Below are 9,875 nucleotides of genomic sequence, written 5' to 3' on the forward strand. Positions count from 1 at the left end.
AGCTCCTCTGACCAACAAACACGAACAACACACTCGCCGCACTCCGCGACGCTCCGCGTGTGTCCGGTGGTTTTGTAGTAAAGTCCGCCTCCAGGCAAATGGACAGGGTAAAGAGACTGGTCGCTGCAGCTCCTCTGACCAACAAACACGAACAACACACTCGCCGCACTCCGCGACGCTCCGCGTGTGTCCGGTGGTTTTGTAGTAAAGTCCGCCTCCAGGCAAATGGACAGGGTAAAGAGACTGGTCGCTGCAGCTCCTCTGACCAACAAACACGAACAACACACTCGCCGCACTCCGCGACGCTCCGCGTGTGTCCGGTGGTTTTGTAGTAAAGTCCGCCTCCAGGCAAATGGACAGGGTAAAGAGACTGGTCGCTGCAGCTCCTCTGACCAACAAACACGAACAACACACTCGCCGCACTCCGCGACGCTCCGCGTGTGTCCGGTGGTTTTGTAGTAAAGTCCGCCTCCAGGCAAATGGACAGGGTAAAGAGACTGGTCGCTGCAGCTCCTCTGACCAACAAACACGAACAAACACGAACAACACACTCGCCGCACTCCGCCACTATCACCTTTTTAAAAAAGAGTAGTTTTCAGCATTCAAGGGTTTATGTCAGTGGTAGAGGGTAGGAGTGCAGTTCAAGAAGTCCCTGTTTCATAACCATATACCCTCTTCAATAGATCCTGTTAAAATGTTTTTCAACCCAATGCACTGTAAGAAACAATAGGATATATCATCATTTCATATAAAAAACAATGAACAATTGGGTTTAACTATGCTCTTAGCACAAAATCAACAAACTGCAGTAGAGAAGCAGTTACGTTTTGCAGAATTTGTGTATTTGACAAAAGTTTTGTTTCCATGTTCCAAGATCTACATGTGATACGAAATATATGAATTCTTGCAATGGAAACCTCACTGTATTTTACCAAGGCAGATAAAGGACATCTTGTGTACCCCTTATAGTTATAAGGAGGGTTTGGTGGCTGAAAATGCATTGCTTTGATGGTGATTGCATGTTGCTTCCACTTTGTACATATTACTGAATTAATAAAAGTAAACATTTCAGAACGGGGGGTATAGTTCAGTGGTAGAACATTTGACTGCAGCTCAAGAGGTCCCTAGTTCAAATCTGGGTGCCCCCTTGTCCAAATGTTTTACCTGTAGAAATATTTTTTAAATTAAATAAATTGAAGAAAACATTTACAATCTTAGCATTTTATGTAATGAGCAATACATTTCTACATTTGAAATACTCCTGATCATCTCCTGAAACATAGGGTAAACACCATTAAGCTGTTTAGGATTTCCTCATATGATACAAGCTGTGTTTTACATTCACCCAAGTTCTACTGGTGATATTGTCAGTTTGAAATAGTCCAATTGAAGCGCATATGAATGTTATAAAACTGTGGTGGAAACCAATAATATGCCCTTAATGAAATGTATTAATTTGTACAGCTGACCAGAAGTGCACTGATGTCATTAATTATACAAGTTCCATTCAGTCACCCACTCTATCACCTTTTTAAAAAAGGGCAGTTTTCAGCATTCAAGGTTTAACTCAGTGGTAGAGGGTAGGAATGCAGTTCAAGAAGTCCCTGTTTCATAACCATATACCCTCTTCAACAGATCCTGTTAAAATGATTTTCAACCCAATGCACTGTAAGAAACAATAATATATATAATCATTTCATATACAAAACAATGAACAATTGGGTTTAACTATGCTCTTAGCACAAAATCAACAAACTGCACTAGAGAAGCAGTTACGTTTTTCAGAATTTGTGCATTTGACAAACTTTTTTTTCCATGTTCCAAGATCTACATGTGATACGAAATGTATGAATTCTTGCAATGGAAACCTCACTGTATTTTAGCAAGGCAGATAAAGGACATCCTTCGCACCCCATATACTTATAAGGAGGGTTTGGTGGCTGAAAATGCATTGCTTTGATGGTGATTGCATGTTGCTTGCACTTTGTACATATTACTGAATTAATAAAGGTGAACATTTTAGAACTGCGGGTATAGCTCAGTGCTAGAGCATTTGACGGCAGATCAAGAGGTTCCTAGGTCAAATCTGGGTGCCCCCTGGTCCAACTGTTGTACCTGTAGAAATATTTTTTTAATTAAATAAATTGAAGAAAACATATAAGCTTAGCATTTTATGTAATGAGCAACACATTTCTACATTTGAAATACTCCTGATCATCTCCTGAAACATAGGGTAAACACCAATAAGCTGTTTCGGATTTCTTCGTATGATACAAGCTGTGTATTACATTCACCCAAGTTCTACTGGTGATATTATCAGTTTGAAATAGTCCATTGGAAGCGCATATGAATGTTATAAAACTGTGGTGGAAACCAATAATATGCCCTTAATGAAATGTATTAATTTGTACAGCTGACCAGAAGTGCACTGATGTCATTAGTTATACAAGTTCCATTCAGTCACCCACTCTATCACCTTTTTAAAAAAGGGCAGTTTTCAGCATTCAAGGTTTAACTCAGTGGTAGAGGGTAGGAATGCAGTTCAAGAAGTCCCTGTTTCATAACCATATACCCTCTTCAGTAGATCCTGTTAAAAGGTTTTTCAACCCAATGCACTGTAAGAAACAATAAGATATATCATCATTTCATATACAAAACAATGAACAATTGGGTTTAACTATGCTCTTAGCACAAAATCAACCAACTGCAGTAGAGAAGCATTTACATTTTGCAGAATTTGTGCATTTGACAAAAGATTTTTTTTTCCATGTTCCAAGATCTATATGTGATACGAAATGTATGAATTCTTGCAATGGAAACCTCACTGTATTTTACCAAGGCAGATAAAGGACATCCTTCACACCCCATATACTTATAAGGAGGGTTTGGTAGCTGAAAATGCATTGCTTTGATGGTGATTGCATGTTGCTTGCACTTTGTACATATTACTGAATTAATAAAGGTGAACATTTTAGAACTGGGGGTAGAGCTCAGTAGAAGAGCATTTAACTGCAGATCAAGAGGTCCCTAGTTCAAATCTGGGTGCCCCCTGATCCAACTGTTGTACCTGTTGAAATATTTTTTTAATTAAAGAAAACATTTACAATCTTAGCATTTTATGTAATGAGCAACACATTTCTACATTTGAAATACTCCTGATCATCTCCTGAAACATAGGGTAAACACCATTAAGCTGTTTCGGATTTCTTCGTATGATACAAGCTGTGTATTACATTCACCCAAGTTCTACTGGTGATATTATCAGTTTGAAATAGTCCATTGGAAGCTCATATGAATGTTATAAAACTGTGGTGGAAACCAATAATATGCCCTTAATGAAATGTATTAATTTGTAGAGCTGACCAGAAGTGCACTGATGTCATTAGTTCTACAGGTTCCATACAGTCACCCACTCTATCACGTTTTTTAAAAAAGGGCAGTTTTCAGCATTCAAGGGTTTATGTCAGTGGTAGAGGGTAGGAGTGCAGTTCAAGAAGTCCCTGTTTCATAACCGTATACCCTCTTCAATAGATCCTGTTAAAAGGTTTTTCAAGCCAATGCACGGTAAGAAACAATAAGATATATCATCATTTCATATACAAAACAATGAACAATTGGGTTTAACTATGCTCTTAGCACAAAATCAACAACCTGCAGTAGAGAAGCATTTACGTTTTGCAGAATTTGTGCATTTGACAAAAGTTTTTTTTTCCATGTTGCAAGATTTACATGTGATACGAAATGTATGAATTCTTGCAATGGAAACCTCACTGTATTTTAGCAAGGCAGATAAAGGACATCCTTCGCACTCCATATACTTATAAGGAGGGTTTGGTGGCTGAAAATGCATTGCTTTGATGGTGATTGCATATTGCTTGCACTTTGTACATATTACTGAATTAATAAAGGTGAACATTTTAGAACTGCGGGTATAGCTCAGTGACAGAGCATTTGACGGCAGATCAAGAGGTTCCTAGGTCAAATCTGGGTGCCCCCTGGTCCAACTGTTGTACCTGTAGAAATATTTTTTTAATTAAATAAATCGAAGAAAACATACAAGCTTAGCATTTTATGTAATGAGCAACACATTTCTACATTTGAAATACTCCTGATCATCTCCTGAAACATAGGGTAAACACCATTAAGCTGTTTCGGATTTCTTCGTATGATACAAGCTGTGTATTACATTCACCCAAGTTCTACTGGTGACATTATCAGTTTGAAATAGTCCATTGGAAGCTCATATGAATGTTATAAAACTATGGTGGAAACCAATAATATGCCCTTAATGAAAAGTATTAATTTGTACAGCTGACCAGAAGTGCACTGATGTCATTAGTTCTACAAGTTCCATACAGTCACCCACTCTATCACTTTTTTTTAAAAAAGGGCAGTTTTCAGCATTCAAGGATTTATGTGAGTGGTAGAGGGTAGGAGTGCAGTTCAAGCAGTCCCTGTTTCATAACCATATGCCCTCTTCAATAGATCCTGTTAAAATGTTTTTCAACCCAATGCACTTTAAGAAACAATAAGATATATCATCATTTCATATACAAAACAATGAACAATTTGGTTTAACTATGCTCTTAGCACAAAATCAACAAACTGCACTAGATAAGCAGTTACGTTTTGCAGAATTTGTGCATTTGACAACAGTTTTTTTTTCCATGTTCCAAGATCTACATGTGATACGAAATGTATGAATTCTTGCACTGGAAACCTCACTGTATTTTACGAAGGCAGATAAAGGACATCTTTTGTACCCCATATACTTATAAGGAGGGTTTGGTGGCTGAAAATGCATTGCTTTGATGGTGATTGCATGTTGCTTGCACTTTGTACATATTACTAAATTAATAAAGGTGAACATTTCAGACCTGGGGGTATATCTCAGTGGTAGAGCATTTGACTGCTGATCAAAAGGTCCCCAGTTCAAATCTGGGTGCCCCCTTGTCCAACTGTTTTACCTGTAGAAATATTTTTTTAATTGAAATACTCCTGATCATCTCCTAAAACGTAGGGTAAACACCATGAAACTGTTTAGGATTTCTTCGTATGATACAAGCTGTGTTTTACATTCACCCAAGTTCTACTGGTGATATTATCAGTTTGAAATAGTCCATTGCAAGCTCATATGAATGTTATAAAACTGTGGCGGAAACCAATAATATGCCCTTAATGAAATGTATTAATTTGTACAGCTGCCCAGAAGTGCACTGATGTCATTAGTTCTACAAGTTTCATACAGTCATCCACTCTATCACTTTTTTTTTAAAAAGAGCAGTTTTCAGCATTCAAGGGTTTATGTCAGTGGTAGAGCGTAGGAGTGCAATTCAAGAAGTCCCTGTTTCATAACCATATACCCTCATCAATAGATCCTGTTAAAATGTTTTTCAACCCAATGCACTGTAAGAAACAATAGGATATATCATCATTTCATATAAAAAACAATGAACAATTGGGTTTAACTATGCTCTTAGCACAAAATCAACACACTGCTGTAGAGAAGCAGTTACGTTTTGCAGAATTTGTGCATTTGACAAACATTTTTTTCCATGTTCCAAGATCTACATGTGACACGAAATGTATGAATTCTTGAAATGGAAACCTCACTGTATTTTACCAAGGCAGATAAAGGGGACATCCTTCGCACCCCATATCCTTATAAGGAGGGTTTGGTGGCTGAAAATGCATTGCTTTGATGGTGATTGCATGTTGCTTGCATTTGTATTTGTTTATAATGCGCAGACCATCAGGCCCGGGGGCATCAGGGCGCAATTTGTACAGGGTTGCAAGAAAAGAACATACAGGGAGATAAATTACAAACAAGTATAACAATACAGCATAATAAACAAACTTAAAAATTACATATCTTACACATGGTACAGTGACCCTAGGCTCTGCAGAGGAAGTATCCCTGAGGTAGTTGGGAAAGGTAGCAGACCGGAAATTGTGCAGGGGAACTGGCGGGTTGGGTAAGTAGGACCGATGTCTGACAAAGCTATTGCTGGTCAAAGAGCCAAGATTTGGCTTTCTACATATTACTGAATTAATAAAGGTGAACATTTTAGAACTGCGGGTATAGCTTGGTGGTAGAGCATTTGACTGCAGATCAAGAGGTCCCTAGTTGAAATCTGGGTGTCCCCTGGTCCAACTGTTGTACCTGTAGAAATATTTTATTAATTAAATAAATTGAAGAAAACATACAATCTTAGCATTTTATGTAATGAGCAACACATTTCTACATTTGAAATACTCCTGATCATCTCCTGAAACATAGGGTAAAAACCATTAAGCTGTTTCGGATTTCTTCATATGATACAAGCTGTGTATTACATTAAGCCAAGTTCTACTGGTGATATTATCAGTTTGAAATAGTCCATTGGAAGCTCATATGAATGTTATGAAACTGTGGTGGAAACCAATAATATGCCCTTAATGAAATGTATTAATTTGTACAGCTGACCAGAAGTGCACTGATGTCATTAGTTCTACAAGTTCCATACAGTCACCCACTCTATCACTTTTTTAAAAAAGGGCAGTTTTCAGCATTCTAGGGTTTATGTGAGTGGTAGAGGGTAGGAGTGCAGTTCAAGAAGTCCCTGTTTCATAACCATATACCCTCTTCAATAGATCCTGTTAAAATGCTTTTCAACCCAATGCACTGTAAGAAACAATAAGATATATCATCATTTCTTATACAAAACAATGAACCATTGGGTTTAACTATGCTCTTAGCAAAAAATCAACAAACTGCAGTAGAGAAGCAGTTACGTTTTGCAGAATTTGTGCATTTGACAAAAGTTTTTTTTTCCATGTTCCAAGATCCACATGTGATACGAAATGTATGAATTACTGCACTGGAAACCTCACTGTATTTTACGAAGGCAGATAAAGGACATCTTTTGTACCCCTTATACTTATAAGGAGGGTTTGGTGGCTGAAAATGCATTGCTGTGATGGTGATTGCATGTTGCTTCCACTTTGTACATATTACTGAGTAAATAAAGGTGAACATTTCAGAGCTGGGGATATAGCTCAGTGGTAGAGCATTTGACTGCAGATTAAGAAGTCCCTAGTTCAAATCTGGGTGCCCCCTTGTCCAACTGTTGTACCTGTAGAAATATTTTTTTAATTAAATAAATTGAAGAAAACATACAATCTTAGCATTTTATGTAATGAGCAACACAGTTCTACATTTGAAATACTCCTGATCATCTCCGGAAACATAGGGTAAACACCATTAAGCTGTTTCGGATTTCTTCATATGATACAAGCTGTGTATCACATTCACCCAAGTTCTACTGGTGATATTATCAGTTTGAAATAGTCCATTGGAAGCGCATATGAATGTTATAAAACTGTGGTGGAAACCAATAATATGCCCTTAATGAAATGTATTAATTTGTACAGCTGACCAGAAGTGCACTGATGTCATTAGTTCTACAAGTTCCATGCAGTCACCCACTCTATCACCTTTTTAAAAAGAGCAGTTTTCAGCATTCAAGGGTTTATGTCAGTGGTAGAGGGTAGGAGTGCAGTTCAAGGAGTCACTGTTTCATAACCATATACCCTCTTCAATAGATCCTGTTAAAATGTTTTTCAACCCAATGCACTGTAAGAAACAATAGGATATATCATCATTTTATATATAAAACAATGAGCAATTGGGTTTAACTATGCTCTTAGCACAAAATCAACAAACTGCACTAGAGAAGCAGTTACGTTTTGCAGAATTTGTGCATTTGACAAAAGTTTTTTTTTCAATGTTCCAAGATCTACGTGTGATACGAAATATATGAATTATTGCAAAGGAAACCTCACTGTATTTTACCAAGACAGATTAAGGACATCTTTTGTACCCCTTATAGTTATAAGGAGGGTTTGGTGGCTGAAAATGCATTGCTTTGATGGTGATTGCATGTTGCTTCCACTTTGTACATATTACTGAATTAATATAGGTGGTCATTTCAGAATTGGGGGTATAGCTCTCTGGTAGAGCATTTGACTGCAGATCAAGAGGTCCCTAGTTCAAATCTGGGTGCCCCCTTGTCCAACTGTTTTACCTGTAGAAATATTTTTTAAATTGAAGAAAACATTTACAATCTTAGCATTTTATGTAATGAGCAACACATTTCTACATTTGAAATACTCCTGATCATATCCGGAAACATAGGGTAAACACCATTAAGCTGTTTCGGATTTCTGCAATGATACAAGCTGTGTATCACATTCACCCAAGTTCTACTGGTGATATTATCAGTTTGAAATAGTCCATTGGAAGCGCATATGAATGTTATAAAACTGTGGTGGAAACCAATAATATGCCCTTAATGAAATGTATTAATTTGTACAGCTGACCAGAAGTGCACTGATGTCATTAGTTCTACAAGTTCCATACAGTCACCCACTCTATCACCTTTTAAAAAAAGGGCAGTTTTCAGCATTCAAGGGTTTAACTCAGTTTTAGAGCGTAGGAATGCAGTTCAAGAAGTCCCTGTTTCATAACCATATACCCTCTTCAATAGCTCCTGTTAAAATGTTTTTCAACCCAATGCACTGTAAGAAACAATAGGATATATCATCATTTCATATAAAAAAGCAATGAACAATTGGGTTTACCTATGCTCTTAGCACAAAATCAACAAACTGCAGTAGAGAAGCAGTTACGTTTTGCAGAATGTGTGCATTTGACAAAAGTTTTTTTTCCATGTTCCAGATCTACATGTGAAACGAAATGTATGAATTCTTGCAATGGAAACCTCACTGTATTTTACCAAGGCAGATAAAGGACATCCTTCACACCCCATATACTTATAAGGAGAGTTTGGTGGCTGAAAATGCATTGCTTTGATGGTGATTGCATGTTGCTTCACTTTGTACATATTACTGAATTAATAAAAGTGAACATTTTAGAACTGGGGGTATAGCTCCGTGGTAAAGCATTTGACTGCAGATCAAGAGGTCCCTAGTTCAAATCTGGGTGCCCCCTGGTCCAACTGTTTTACCTGTAGAATTTTATTTTTAATTAAATAAATTAAAGAAAAAACATTTACAATCTTAGCATTTTATGTAATGAGCAACACATTTCTACATTTGAAATACTCCTGATCATCTCCGTAAACATAGGGTAAACACCATTAAGCTGTTTCGGATTTCTTCGTATGATACAAGCTGTGTATTACATTCACCCAAGTTCTACTGGTGACATTATCAGTTTGAAATAGTCCATTGGAAGCGCATATGAATGTTATAAAACTGTGGCGGAAACCAATAATATGCCCTTAATGAAATGTATTAATTTGTACAGCTGACCAGAAGTGCACTGATGTCATTAGTTCTACAAGTTCCATACAGTCACCCACTCTATCACCTTTTTAAAAAAGAGTAGTTTTCAGCATTCAAGGGTTTATGTCAGTGGTAGAGGGTAGGAGTGCAGTTCAAGAAGTCCCTGTTTCATAACCATATACCCTCTTCAATAGATCCTGTTAAAATATTTTTCAACCCAATGCACTGTAAGAAACAATAGGATATATCATCATTTCATATAAAAAACAATGAACAATTGGGTTTAACTATGCTCTTAGCACAAAATCAACAAACTGCAGTAGAGAAGCAGTTACGTTTTGCAGAATTTGTGTATTTGACAAAAGTTTTGTTTCCATGTTCCAAGATCTACATGTGATACGAAATGTATGAATTCTTGCAATGGAAACCTCACTGTATTTTACCAAGGCAGATAAAGGACATCTTGTGTACCCCTTATAGTTATAAGGAGGGTTTGGTGGCTGAAAATGCATTGCTTTGATGGTGATTGCATGTTGCTTCCACTTTGTACATATTACTGAATTAATAAAAGTAAACATTTCAGAACG

At 37.2% G+C, this 9,875-nt stretch overlaps 2 non-coding genes across 2 annotated transcripts; both read left to right on the forward strand.

The window, feature by feature from the left end:
- Window positions 1–1,076: 1,076 nt before the first annotated feature.
- Window positions 1,077–1,148, forward strand: TRNAC-GCA (transfer RNA cysteine (anticodon GCA)). Its single transcript has one exon. It is a non-coding gene; the product is annotated as a tRNA-Cys (tRNA).
- A 3,731-nt stretch (window positions 1,149–4,879) lies between these two features.
- On the forward strand, window positions 4,880–4,951 carry TRNAS-GCU (transfer RNA serine (anticodon GCU)). The gene has a single exon. It is a non-coding gene; the product is annotated as a tRNA-Ser (tRNA).
- Window positions 4,952–9,875: the final 4,924 nt, after the last annotated feature.

Source organism: Ambystoma mexicanum, chromosome 4q (genome assembly GCF_040938575.1).
Source record: "Ambystoma mexicanum isolate Mex_15411 chromosome 4q, UKY_AmexF1_1, whole genome shotgun sequence".
NCBI classification, from domain to species: domain Eukaryota; kingdom Metazoa; phylum Chordata; class Amphibia; order Caudata; family Ambystomatidae; genus Ambystoma; species Ambystoma mexicanum.